This window comes from Bufo gargarizans, chromosome 2 (genome assembly GCF_014858855.1).
Source record: "Bufo gargarizans isolate SCDJY-AF-19 chromosome 2, ASM1485885v1, whole genome shotgun sequence".
NCBI classification, from domain to species: Eukaryota; Metazoa; Chordata; class Amphibia; order Anura; family Bufonidae; genus Bufo; species Bufo gargarizans.
In genome coordinates this window covers 171107076-171122049 of record NC_058081.1, presented here as the reverse complement: position 1 = coordinate 171122049, position 14974 = coordinate 171107076, and positions in this window count along the sequence as shown.

The window sequence follows — 14974 nt, the reverse complement described above, 5'->3', positions numbered from 1 at the left end:
CACCTTCAGCCGGTCTGTCAACGCTGAAGCAGCGCTTTAAATTGCCAGCTCACCAGCTGTTGTGCGACGTGAGCATGCGCTGGAAGTTCGCGTTCCACATATTGGCCAGGTTTTGTGAGCAGCAGAGGGCAGTAGTGGAATACCAGCTACAAACATGGCAGTCGCCTTTCCAGTCAACTTCCGCTATTCACAAGCGAGGAGTGGGTATGGATGTCTGAACTCTGGTTTTAAGAAACTTTGAGGAATCAACACAGATGGTGAGCGGCGATAACGCTATTATCAGCTTAACCATCCCACTTATGTGTCCACTCAAACGCTGCTCACAATTAAGGACGACGCTTTGCATGAAATGCTTTGAAATGGGGGAAGACATTACACAGGGTGATAGCCAGACCACGTTCAGTTTGACTTATCAGCGCGAATTGGACGAATAAGAGGAGGGGCAGGAGACGGTTGCCTCCGCTACAGAGGTTAGTACCCATGGACGTTTTATTCCATCTGTTCAGCATGGGTGGGCAGAAAAGGAGGAAGAGAATGAGGAGATTGAGAGTGATCCTCCTGATGAGGACAGCAAAGTCTTGCCTGTTGGTACTCTGGCACATTTGGCTGCCTTTCCCGGATTACTGGCTGTTCACCCTTCTTGACCCCTGCTACAAAGAGAACTTCTCATCCTTCATTCCTCTGATGGATAGGACAAGCAAAACGGTGCAATACCAGAAGAGCCTTGTTGAAAAACTGCTCCAAAAATTTCCATCTGACAACACTGGCGGCAGAGTCCGCAGTTCCTTGGCCAACCAAGGAGGGGAGACAAGGGGAACACACAGCAGTTCCAACAGAGGAAGGGCAACACTCTCGAAAGGCTGGGACAGTTTCATGACGCCCCGCCAGCACCCTCACCCTGATGCGCGACCTAGTATCACAAGGAGGGAAACATTTTGGAAGATGGTGAAGGAGTACATAGCAGACCATGTCAGCCTCCTCAATGATCCCTCAGTGCCTTACAACTACTGGGTGTCCAAGCTGGATACGTGGCACGAACTGGCACTCTATGCCTTGGAGGTGCTGGCCTGCCCTGTCACCAGCGTTTTGTCTGAGCGGGTATATAGTGCTGCTGGTGGCATTATAACAGATAAGCATATCCGCCTGTCAATTGAAAATGCTGACAGATTGACTCTTAGAAAAATAAACAAGGCCTGGATTGACCATGACTTCTCGACTCCACGAGAGGAAAATATGATTAACATAAAGGTACTTTAAATGTGTTGTTTATAATGTACTGAATACACTATGTTCCCATGCACCCCTTCCACCACAAACAAGGGTATATGTTAAAATCCTCCTCTTCTCATCCTCCTTCTCCTCTTCTATCATATCATATAATCTTTTACAGGGTCAGCTCAGCTGCAGACCCTCGCATATATTTTTTAAAGGGTCACCTCACCAGCAGGCCCTCGCATATAATGTTTTACAGGGTCTGCTCACCAGCAGGCCCTCGCATATAATTTTTTAGAGGGTCAGCTCACCAGCAGGCCCTCACATATAATGTTTTACAGGGTCAGCTCACCAGCAGGCCTGCACCTACAATCTTTTACAGGGTCAGCTCACCAGCAGGCCCTCGCATATAATGTTTTAGAGGGCCAGATCACCTGCAAGCCCTCACATTCAACCTTTTAGAGCATCAGCTCACCATCAGGCCCGCACCTAAAATCTTTTACATGGTCAACTCACCAGCAGGCCTTCACCTACAATCTTTTACAGGGTCAGCTCACCTGAAGGCCCTTGCATATAATGTTTTAGAGAGTCAGCTTACCAGCAGGCCCGCACCTAAAATCATAATGTTTTTGAGGGTCACCAGCAGGCCATCAATCATAATTTTTCAAGGCTGTGTATGATGCAGTCCTTTATGTGTAACAAAGGGTGTATTGTAGTGCCGGTTCCTTGTAATTTTTTGCAGCACTTCCACTTAGTGCATAGGCTTTATGAGTGTAGGAGTCCCACTACATGAACAATTGTACCACAAGGAGAATGAGGCCCTCCTTTATGTGATATACAGGTTGTATCGGAGTGCTTATTCCTTGTAATTTTTGGCAGCACTTGCACTTTATATAAAAGTAAATATATAGGAAATAAAGTTTCCTAACAATTTTTCATCTAAAGTCGATTTTATCTTCGGTTTTGTGCGCATTATTGTCAGTCTGTAAAAGTGGCGTACTACTCAGACAACATCGTTCTCAGCAGCGACCTGGGAGTCCAAGATGCATCCAGACATTCCCCCCCGAACCATTTTGGTGGTGTTTCCATCAATTTCTGACTTTTTCCTATGAACCAGGCACTCTCCCCTCTTCAGAGCAGGGAGTGCCTGGTTTAATGCTTGGGTTCTCCCATTGACTTCCATTATACTCGGGTGCTCGGCAGATGTGTTCGGCCCAAGCTCCCGAGCACCCGAGCACTATGGGGCTTGATCAACACTAATAGCTGTCAGTCACTGATAGTTGTACATGGAGGAGGTGATAGTATTCTCTGTGTATACATAGACAGCTGTCAGTCACTAATAACACCTCCGCTGTAAACAATGAAATCAGAAGTTAGGCCGCACTGTGAACTCCAGCTGTAGAGAAACTGTTGGAGTTCTGGCGGGATCTGGACGCTGTCCGGCATATATGCCAGCTTTCGGCCAAACAAAAAAAATGCTGTGAGTATTTTTTGTCCTGTCTAAAGCCAGCATATATGCTGGATACATTGACCGGATCAGAGTGTCAGAGTTCACAACTCAGATGTGAACCCAGCCTAAAAAAGACATAAATGTATAAATTACAAGTTCTACTGAATCTTTTCCCACAAAACAGGAACGCACATAGAAATGACGGGCCCCATATACATAACTCAATATTGGCCAGCCCTCTCCCCCTGCACAAATATAAAATACAATTTTTGTAACTAATACAAAAGGTGCATTACATAAAGCGCTGTAACACATGCAGGAGAATAAAGCAGGGTGGAAGCAGTGGGACAACTGGAGACAAACATGCCCGGGGTAGACCGTCTGCTACCCAGAAGCCTACCAGTCAGGAAACAACTAGCGGTGCACGGGTTCATAAAGGCAGCAGCAGGCAGTCAGCATGGAGTGGTGGAGGTAAAATGCCATATCCAACATTGTGTAATTTTTTTATCAAGTCGCTGGAGGAAGTTAGCGTGGGGGTATGCAGGACATGTGGACAATAGGTGAAGCGCAGTCAGGATGCTAATGTTGGCACCACAGCCCTGCATCAACACATGGAGCATCACCATAAAGTGTCCTGGGAAAACCGTGGCACTAATGTAGTGATACAGCCTGACGCAGCAACCACTGCATCTCCCAGCGGCCCACACTCCTTCTCCAGCAGTCAGGGCTCCTCAACCTTAGGAGAAGGAAGCTGTTGTTCCTTCACTTCGTCTATTGCTCCTGATGCTCCTCCTACTCCTCGTAACGTGTTTCGTTAGTAATCGATCACTGAGGCGATTGCAAAGAGACAACAGTATGTGTGCACTTATCGAACGGCGCAGAAGCTGGACCTGCACCTGTTCAAGTTGCTGGTACTACAGTCCCTCTCTTTCCATATTGTGGACTAATTTCAGAGAACTGATGGCTTGTGCCCACACAAGGTTGAGAGTCCCAAGACGTAATTTCTTCTCTAAAAAAGCTGTACCAGCTCTGCACATGTATGTTGAACAGAAGGTGGGCCAGTCCTTGAGCCCGTCAGTATCTGGTACAGTTCATGCCAAAGATGATGTGTGGAGCTTTAACTATAGTCACGGACAATATACAGGTCCTTCTAAAAAAATGAGCATATTGTGATAAAGTTCATTATTTTCTGTAATGTACTGATAAACATTAGACTTTCATATATTTTAGATTCATTACACACCAACTGAAGTAGTTCAAGCCTTTTATTGTTTTAATATTGATGATTTTGGCATACAGCTCATGAAAACCCAAATTTCCTATCTCAAAAAATTAGCATATTTCATCCGACAAATAAAAGAAAAGTGTTTTTAATACAAAAAAAGTCAACCTTCAAATAATTATGTTCAGTTATGCACTCAATACTTGGTCGGGAATCCTTTTGCAGAAATTACTGCTTCAATGCGGCGTGGCATGGAGGCAATCAGCCTGTGGCACTGCTGAGGTGTTATGGAGGCCCAGGATGCTTCGATAGCGGCCTTAAGCTCATCCAGAGTGTTGGGTCTTGCGTCTCTCAACTTTCTCTTCCCAATATCCCACAGATTCTCTATGGGGTTCAGGTCAGGAGAGTTGGCAGGCCAATTGAGCACAGTAATACCATGGTCCGTAAACCATTTACCAGTGGTTTTGGCACTGTGAGCAGGTGCCAGGTCGTGCTGAAAAATGAAATCTTCATCTCCATAAAGCTTTTCAGCAGATGGAAGCATGAAGTGCTCCAAAATCTCCTGATAGTTAGCTGCATTGACCCTGCCCTTGATAAAACACAGTGGACCAACACCAGCAGCTGACATGGCACCCCAGACCATCACTGACTGTGGGTACTTGACACTGGACTTCAGGCATTTTGGCATTTCCCTCTCCCCAGTCTTCCTCCAGACTCTGGGACCTTGATTTCCGAATGACATGCAAAATTTGCTTTCATCCGAAAAAAGTACTTTGGACCACTGAGCAACAGTCCAGTGCTGCTTCTCTGTAGCCCAGGTCAGGCGCTTCTGCCGCTGTTTCTGCTTCAAAAGTGGCTTGACCTGGGGAATGCGGCACCTGTAGCCCATTTCCTGCACACGCCTGTACATAGTAGCTCTGGATGTTTCTACTCCAGACTCAGTCCACTGCTTCCGCAGGTCCCCCAAGGTCTGGAATCGGTCCTTCTCCACAATCTTCCTCAGGGTCCGGTCACCTCTTCTCGTTGTGCAGCGTTTTCTGCCACACTTTTTCCTTCCCACAGACTTCCCACAGACTTCCCACTGAGGTGCCTTGATACAGCACTCTGGGAACAGCCTATTCGTTCAGAAATTTCTTTCTGTGTCTTACCCTCTTACTTGAGTGTGTCAATGATGGCCTTCTGGACAGCAGTCAGGTCGGCAGTCTTACCCATGATTGCGGTTTTGAGTAATGAACCAGGCTGGGAGTTTTTAAAAGCCTCAGGAATCTTTTGCAGGTGTTTAGAGTTAATTAGTTGATTCAGATGATTAGGTTAATAGCTCGTTTAGAGAACCATTTCATGATATGCTAATTTTTTTATATAGGAATTTGGGGTTTTCATGAGCTGTATGCCAAAATCATCAATATTAAAACAATAAAAGGCTTGAACTACTTCAGTTGGTGTGTAATGAATCTAAAATATATGAAAGTCTAATGTTTATCAGTACATTACAGAAAATAATGAACTTTATCACAATATGCAAACTTTTTTTAGAAGGACCTGTATGTCTTTTACTGCCTACTGGGTAAATATAGTTCAGGCCCAGGCACACCAGCAACTTGGCCAGGTGATGGCAATGCCGCCCTCAACAATCTAATAGTGGGATTTCTGCACCAGTGTCCTTTCTTGCATCCTCATCCTCCACCTTGTCCTCAGCCTCCACTGTAGGCACAGTTCAGAGTGGTCCTCCAGCATACCACCTATGCAAAGCACGGCATTAGTACGTGGTTCTGCACCTGGTTAGCCTGGAGTCACACTGGGGAAGAACTTCTCTGCATCATCAACTAAGAAATTAAATCCTGGCTGTCTCCTCACCAACTAAAAATAGGAACCATGGTAATTGATTATGGGAAAACATTCTGTGTGCACTGCATCAGGGAGGGCTAACCCATGCACCCTGCATGGCGCACATCTTCAATCTGGTTGTCACCCAGTTCCTGATGTCTTTCACCCAACTGCACGACATCTTGAAAATGTCAAAGAAACTGTGCATGCACTTCCAGACACTCTTACCATGCAAAATGCGCCCTCCTCTACATCACCTCATATGCAGCGTTTCCACACGTTAGAACTCCTCGCTCCACATGTTGGACCAACTATATGAGCAGATGTCTGTAAAGGTTCTCATTTATCCAGGTCATGGTATATCTGTAAAGAATAAATCAAGGCAACTGGACGTACTTTAGATTTCTTGAAAACGTTTCACTCATTCTTCCAACGAGCTTTCTCAATTCTGAGTGACTGTACAAGAATTCTCTGGGAATAAATATGTAACTGAATCAACATCTGGCAATTAGACCCAAAAATATACCCATGCTGCGTATAATGACCTCTGACCCCATGCTGGGTATAATTACCAGATGTTGATTCAGTTACAGATTTATTCCCAGAGAATTCTTGTACAGTCACTCAGAATTGAGAAAGCTCGTTGGAAGAACGAGTGAAACGTTTTCAAGAAATCTAAAGTACGTCCAGTTGCCTTGATTTATTCTTTACAGATATATGAGCAGAGCAAACCCATGACCTATTTTTTTTATTATGCAGATGGCCAGGACTACTCCCCACTGTAACTTTGATGTTAGATAGTGGCAGCTCATGCGTGACACCTGCCTTTTACTCAGGCACTTTATTTGTCAGTCACCAGGACTATGGGATGAATGATGTCATTCCACTCCTTCATGTCCTGGAGGGTATGGTGATAAATCTGACTGGCGAAAGAGACAGAAGATGTGGCGCCAACATCTCACAGCTACCTGAGCTCTGTAGAGGCTGAACTGGCACATGAGGAGGATAAGGAGGAGCAGATAAATGCTCAGGAATTTTATGCAGAACTAGGTGGTTTATCTTCCCAATTGACTGGAGAGGAGCAGGAGAATCAGGAGGAGCTAGAGGGTGAAGATAAAGACAATGCAGATGATTCAGACAGTTCCTCCAAGTCCCTGGTGCAAATTGCCAGATGTATACTGAGTTGCTTGCGTAGTGACAGCCCCATTATTACCATTTAGCACAGGGATGACTACTGGCTATCCACAATGTTAGAACCTCGCTACCGATCAAAAATGGGGGCCTTTGTTCCACCTTCTGAGAGGGATGAAAAACTCAACTACTATCGAGACATTCTATGTAGTTGGTTGGTCTCTGCTTACTTGCGCCATCGCCCATTATAACTCTACTCAATGTCAATTCACGTATTATGTATTAAATAGTGAACCTCCTTAAAGCTGAATGCCCTTTTACTTGATGTAGGTTACCACTGAGCAAGGAAAAGTGGCTACCAGAGGTTTTATGATAGAGCTCCAGTGTAGCACTGGTTGTTTAAAACTAATGGTCCCTGCAAGTATTGCACATACTGTACAGAGGCGTAGACTTATGCACTGCACAAATTCTGGCAAAAAATTCAGCAAATGTTGTGCAAATTACACCAGCATTTAGGCAGTTTTTACAGGCATTCAAAAACACTGAAAAATGTGCGAATAGAGTCTTAAGGCTAGATTCACATGTGCATTGTGTTTGCTCAAAACATTGCATCAAAAATTGCATGTTCGATTTCAGCAAACAACTGGCTTCTGCATTTTTAGTAAAGCATTTTAGCCAACAGAAAATAATTTCAAAGGTCACGGTCAAACTTCAGGGGAGATTTATCAAACTGGTGCAAAGTAGAACTGGCTTAGTTACCCATAGCAACCAATCAGATTCCACCTTTCATTTTTTTCACAGCTCCTTTGGAAAATGAAAGGTGGAATCTGATTAGTTGCTATGGACAACTAAGCCAGTTCTACCTTACACCAGTTTGATAAATCTCCTCCTCCATGTGGCAGATTTGTTGCAGAAATTTCTGTGACTACTGAACAGGGTTAGGAAAAAGCCATGCATGTGCTGCAGAAATAGCTTCATTCAGATGTATGGAACATATTACAAATTGCTGTAACAAACCTGCCACATGTGAATATGCGCTTATGCTTGAAGTGGCATGAAAACAGCCCATTGACATTGCTCTATTGGGAATAACGCGACAAGCACAGTAGCTCAGGTCCAAGGTTGACCAAGGACAACATCTACATGGAGTTTACGTGTTCTCCCTGTGTTTCTCTGGGTGCTTTGGTTTCCTCCCAAACATCAAAGACATACTGATAGGGAACTTAGATTGTGAGCCCCATTAGGGACAGTGGCATGCTAATGTCTGTAAAGCCCTGAGGAATATACCAGCGCTATATAAATGCTTAAAATAAATATGAATGTAATCCACAATATGTTATTCTACCAAGTTTAGTATGTTAAAATAGTATAAAATAGTATGTTAAAACATGGATGACATAAATAAAATGATTCCACCATTTGCTTACTTGGCCCAGTGTGAATGCAATGCAGGTTACCATTTATATTGTTATTAATTGTTTAAAAGGGTTTCTGAAAGTTTTCTAAGTTTTATTGTTTCTTTTGAAAAACTACTTACCTCTTCAACCACCCCCCCCCCCCCAGTAGATCCAGCACAGATGGTCTTGCAGCCTGTCAGTTTTTTATTAACAAGAGTAAGGCTGGGTTCACACAGGCGTTGCGGGAAAAGATGCAGGTGCGTTGCGGGAACATGCGCGATTTTTCCCCGCGAGTGCAAAGTGTTTTAATGTGTTTTGCTCGCGTGTGAGAAAAATCGGCATGTTTGGTACCCAGACCCGAACCCGGACTTCTTCACAGAAGTTCGGGTTTGGGTTAGGTATTCTGTAGATTTTATTATTTTCCCTTATAACATGGTTATAAGGGAAAATAGTAGCATTCTTCATACAGAATGCTTAGTAAAATAGTGATGGAGGGATTAAAAAAATTAAATAAATTTAACTCACCTTAATCCACTTGTTCGCGCAGCCCGGCTTCTCTTCTTTCTTCTTCTTTGAGGAAAAGTACCTGTGTTGACGTCACTGCGCTCATCACATGGTCCATCACATGATCCATCATCATGGTGACTGATCATGTGACGGATCATGTGATGAGCACAGTGAGTGTCACCACAGGTCCTTTTCCTCCTTTTACTAAGCATTCTGTATTAAGAATGCTATTATTTTCCTTTATAACCATTTTATAAGGGAAAATAATAATGATCTGGTCCCCATTCCGATCACCTCCTAGCAACCATGCGTAAAAATTGCACCGCATCCGCACTTGCTTGCGGTTGCTTGCGATTTTCACACAGCCCCATTCACTTCTATGGTGCCTGCGTTGCGTGAAAAACGCACAATATAGAGCATGTTGCGATTTTCACGCCACGCACAAGTGATGCGTGAAAATCACTGCTCATGTGCACAGCCCCATAGAAATGAACGGGTCCGGATTCAGTGCGGGTGCAATGCTTTTACCTCACGCATTGCACTTGCGCAGAAATCTCGCCCGTGTGAGAGGGGCCTAAGAGTTATCCCCACATGTATTTGCTGCTGTGGATTTTGTTGCACCAGCAGTACCAGCAAAGTGGCTGAGATTTAAAAAAATCTCATCCACATGCTGCAAAAAAAAATCCACAACACAAACTAACCCACATAGCAGATCTTAAATTCTCAGCATGTAAATTTATACTGCAGATATGCAATATGTAGGGTGAAATCCAAAAGCAAAATCTGCCACACATCTGCAGTGGAAAATCCAACCATGTGGCCATACCCAATTGTCATGCTAAAATAGGCACAGCACTTTTGCAGACATGTAGCAAAAATAAAACAGCCTCTGATGCTATTCATACGACATGTGAGTCCATCAGGGGCATAGCTATAGGGGGTGCAGACGTAGCAGTAGCTACCGGGCTCAGGAGCCTGAGGGAGCTCAAAGACTCTAGTTCTGCATAAGAAGACACCAGTATTATAGAAAGTGCACGGTCAAGCAAATTCTGCCCATAAATTCAGCAAATGTGCAGTTTACAAGCATTCAAAAACACTGAAAAATGTGTGCTTAGAGTCTTAAGGCTAGAATCATGCGTGCATTGTGTTGGCTCAAAACCTTGGCTCAAAAATTGCATGTGCGATTTCAGTCTTCTTTACTAGCAGCAAACAACGGGCTGCTGCATTTTTAGCAAAGCATTTTAGCCAACAGAAAATTATTTCAAAGGTCCAGGTAGAACTCCATGTGGCAGATTTGTTGCAGAAACTTCTGTGACTACTGAACATCATTTGGAAAAAAAATGCATGTGCTGCAGAAATAGCTTTTAGATCTATTGGGAATAGCACAGCAAGCGCAGTGGATCAGTGGTTAGTACTGGTGCCTTGTAGATAAGTAGCAAATCTAAAACAGCCTCTGATGCCATTAGTACGACATGTGGGGCGTAGCTATAGGGGGTTCAGAGGTAGCAGTCGCTACTGGGCCTAGGAGCCTTGTGCTGCATAAGAAGAAGACACCAATATTATAGAAAGGGCATGCTGGTCAAGTTACACTTCTGGCTGGAGGGAAGGGGTTAGGTCAAGAATGTGTCAATTTTTGCATTAGGCAGCACGCAGGCTATGTGCCTCCCTGCCCCAAGCCACAAAGCACTGAGGGAAGGGGGTCCCAAGCTGAACTCTTGAACCGGGGCCCATGAGACTTTAGCTATTCCCCTGGAGTCCACTGAATGGCTGCAGCGGTCACAGTCATCAATGGCAAGCTGGAAACATAGCGGGGGACTGCCAGAGTATCCGTGTTGGATCGGCAGCAGATTGAAAAGGTGATTGTGTTTTTTATTATTATTGTAGAACATTTGTGGGTGCTCTTTATAGAGTCAAAATACTGTACATCTGTACATACACAGTATTATCCTGGCTATGGTTAGTTATAGGAACGTTGCATACTAATATATCTCCCATTGCGTGAATACTACAGATGCCCTCCTTGCTATGTGGGATTCTCATGCATGAGTTTCGTGACTTTCCGTGCAACTAAGTAAGCATTGCTGTGTATGTTTACGCTAAACGATGGATAATTACGTTGAGTCTTGAAAGCAATGTATAAGTCAATAAGGAAAGTCTTTTATCAAATCCACCACACAATCAATCTTTCTAACAATGGAGTTAATATGATAGTGAAGGACTGTGATTTGAGTGTTGTGGAGTCCATGCCGTTTCTCAGAGTAGGCAACAAATGACTCTTCAAGAAATGATCGTCCCGTCAAACCATGCAATCAACACTCCAGTTCACACCTGTACATTTGTACAACATACGTGTGCTAATGTCATGTGACACTTGCCCTATAACATTACATGAACCAGTAAAATAATTTTCTCATTTTTTCGCGCAGAAGGTCTGATACAATTCCCAAAGCAATTTTCAATTAGCAGCATTTGACTCTGAAAGAATTCTAAAGGGATGGCCCAGAAAAATAAGGATAATTTAACCCTTTCTCCCAAGCTCAAATGCTTATAGTCACTGTAAAGGAGACAAGATCTTTAAGAACTAAAGAAAATGTTAATGCCAAGCAGATGAGGATGAGAGGACCAAGGCAAATGGTATGCTCAGTGATTTCAATGAATTAGCACTATTAAGTTTTCCCACAGCAATTGCAAATTATCCCTCTCAGTCTTAACTATATTATGAGATGACCCAGGCAGGAGCCATACTCAGCTTTACAAAGGGATTTGACAAATATGTTCTATGATTAAATCACAATGTGGATAAACATTCTGCACTGGAAACACCCAACATATTTCTATGGAAATCAATGATTTCTAATGAAGTCTCTCTAATCAAACAAATGCACCCAAGTCCATAATCAAAAACACAACAAAATTATAAACTTTCAACTGGAAACTGTAGAACTACAAAAATTAGGGAAAAAAAATTTGTAGAAAAAAATAAAAAGAATATAAAACAAGTAGTTTTAGTAGTAGCAAAAATGTAGTGAAGCGTGGACTGACGGGATAATTTAGCATAATCCTCAACTGGAACTGAGACTATGTAGTTCTGGAACTGGACTGTCAATTGTTCCAAGTTACACATTTAGCCTCATGTATAAAAACTGGTAAAGAGAAAAAACAGAGCAGTTGCCCATACAGCCATTAAAGGGTTTCTATCAGTAAGACAACTTATCCCCTATCCTGTGGAGAGTCCGTTTGGTGGGGGTCCCACCGCTGGGGTCTCTGCCAGCCATGAGATTGGTGCCCCATTATCCCCTGTTTTAATGGTGCTGCAGTCAACGGATACGTGCAGCCACTTCGTTCAGCTCCATGGGTCTGCCAGAGAAAACTAAGGGGGACATTTATCAAAATAGATACGACACAATAGTGGTGTATATAAGTCACAGATTTTGTCGCATATCATTTTGCTGCAAAATCTGCAACTTTTCCCTGCTCATGCCACTTCTCCAAAATAGCTTTAAAAAAAAAGGGGGTACGTCATTGTCGGGGAACCGGGTGGGCCAGCATTTTCCAGTTTTTGCCATAGAAAAGCAAGTGAGCTGGTGTAGGTTTAAGTCTGTCGCACGACTGTGTAAGCCTGTACCTCTACATAACGTTGGCGCTTCCTCCAGCAGAGCAGAGGGACCTTGGCATGGAAAAAGCGGATATTAATAAATGTCCACCTAAGTACAAGCGCTCAGCTATCCTTGAATGGATCTCAATGGAGCAGCAGTCAGCATAGTCTGATGATAGGTAACGAACATTCATACAAATGGTCAATGTCAATTACTTCCCTATGTAAAGGCATTGCCAATCACCCAATGAATGAGCAAATGCTGGTTCATCGGGTAAAAGCATTGTTCATGAGGACACTTAAATCAAAATTTCAACCCTGTTTATGCACCAATCTGCTGTTCAGAAACAATGTATCTGTATGGGGATAAGTGATCTCAATAGTTGGTCAGAATGGGTGACATAGAGGTCAAGTTTTTTACATTTTGTTCATATTTTTTCATTTCTTCTGCTTAATAAAAAAATAATAATAATTGTCAGAAAACTAGGGCATTGTGCTTTGTGTTTTGGAAAACTGGGTGGGGGACCATACTAAGTTTTGCTATGAGGACCAATGAGATTTGTGTACATCCCCCACCAATCACTATAATGGTGGACCCCACTGTCGGGGATGGTAGATAGGAGAAGTTTCAATGCAGCAGCAAACAATTTGAATGTGCCCTAGCACTTCATTCTTATGTCACTGACAAAAACAGCTGAGCATTGTGCCATAGACTTCAAATGGAGTGAAAAGCTTGACCGCCCCTCCATTTAAACTCCTCCTAACGGATGGGAGGAATAGACAACTGTGGTCCCCATTATGATAATTGGTGGGGGTTCCAGTGATCAAACCCCTATTAATCTAGCATTTAGCACCGATCCAGTAGATAGGTGAGAAATACTTCAGACTGGAATACCAAGGGACGGACTTGGAACTTAAAGTGGCCTTGGAAAAAACCCTAAAGGAGGCCCCATGTTGTAGTCAGGTCCAAATTGACAGAAGTAGGCAGAGCCAGCAATACCTTAGTGCAGCACAAAATACCACTGCCCCTGCTGCAGTATTCAACTGTATCACAGTCAGTCCTGCGGATGATAATACAGTTGAATTCAGGAGGGCACCTATGGCTGCCAGTAGGGATCGATTGATTATCGGTTTTACCTATATTATCGGCTGATATTAAGGATTTTGAACTTTATCGGTATCGGCATCTATTTTGCCGATAAACCGATAGCGTATGGGGAACAAGGATCGCGCTGCTGTCAGCGCTCTCTGTGTTGCCTCAGCAGCACAGGGCAGAAGAAAGCAGTGTCTCCCTCCCCCTGTGCTGCTGCTGCCGCCAATTAGAGGAGAGAGGACATGAGAAGGGGCGGAGCTGTGGCCACTGCGCCACCAATGAAGATACCTCTCTCATTCATTCATATACAGGAGGCGGGAGCTGGCTGCAGAATCACAAAGCCGGCTCCCGACCTCTATGAGCGGTAGCTGCGATCCGCGGTAGTTAACCCCTCAGGTGCCACGGATCGCAGCTAACGCTCATGGAGGTCGGGAGCCGGCTATGTGATTCTGCAGCCAGCTCCCGCCTCCTGTATATTAATTAATGAGAGACTTATCTTCATAGGTGGCACAGTGCGCCCCCCCAACCCCAGTATTAGACATTGGTGGCGCAGTGCACCCCCCCCCAAACCCAGTATTAATCATTGGTGGTGAAGTGTGCACCCCCCCCCAAGTATTATTATCATTGGTGGCAGTGGTCCCCTCCGCTCCTTCTCATTGCATTGGTGGCAGTGGCAGTTCCGATCAGAGCCCCAGCAGTGTAAGCCTGGGGCTCCGATCGGTTACAATGGCAGCCAGGACGCTACTGAAGCCCTGGCTGCCATGGTAAGCTCCATGCTGCTGTGTGCACTATGCACAGAGCAGCAGGGACAGTGTGAGGTCCTATTTACCCTGATCTAACAGGGTGAATAGGAAAAGGGTTCTAGTCCCTAAGGGGGCTAATAGTTAGTAAAAAAAAAACACCCCAAAATATTAATTATAAATGAAAAAGAAAGATTTGCAAAAAAATAACTACATTCAGCAGATTTGTGTAGGAATAATTTTTTTTTCTAAAATGAAAATTCACTGAATATCGGTATAAATTATCGGCTATCAGCTGTAAAGTTCACAGATTATCGGTATCGGCCCTAAAAAATCAATATCGGTCGATCCCTAGCTGCCAGGCAGGTGCATAAGTACCTAATGCTTCTAGCATTAGTTAATGATAAGAGCATCAGATCGTTATTTACCTGGCCTTGAGGCTGTGAAAAGGGCTAAGGTGGCACCCTCGGAATTGGCTCACAGGAAATTTCTCTGTAGGGTCTATGGCCAGTTCTCCAGTGGAAATACCCCTTTAAGAATTAGTCAAGTTAAAGATATTGTCCCATTTGGACAAGTACCAGTCCATATGCGCTAACAGGGTATGTGGACATCATGGACAGTATATAACACAAGATAGGGCAGCATTGTGAAAAAAGTGTACATTCTCCCAAGTTGGTTGCTCAGCTTCAATCAGGGTCACATCCTGACAAACCTGAACCAAACCCAAGAATAGAGGAAAAAGAAAGCAGCACTCCAACAGATTTCCGAAATGTGACAAGACTTTATTTAACCATAGTACATAA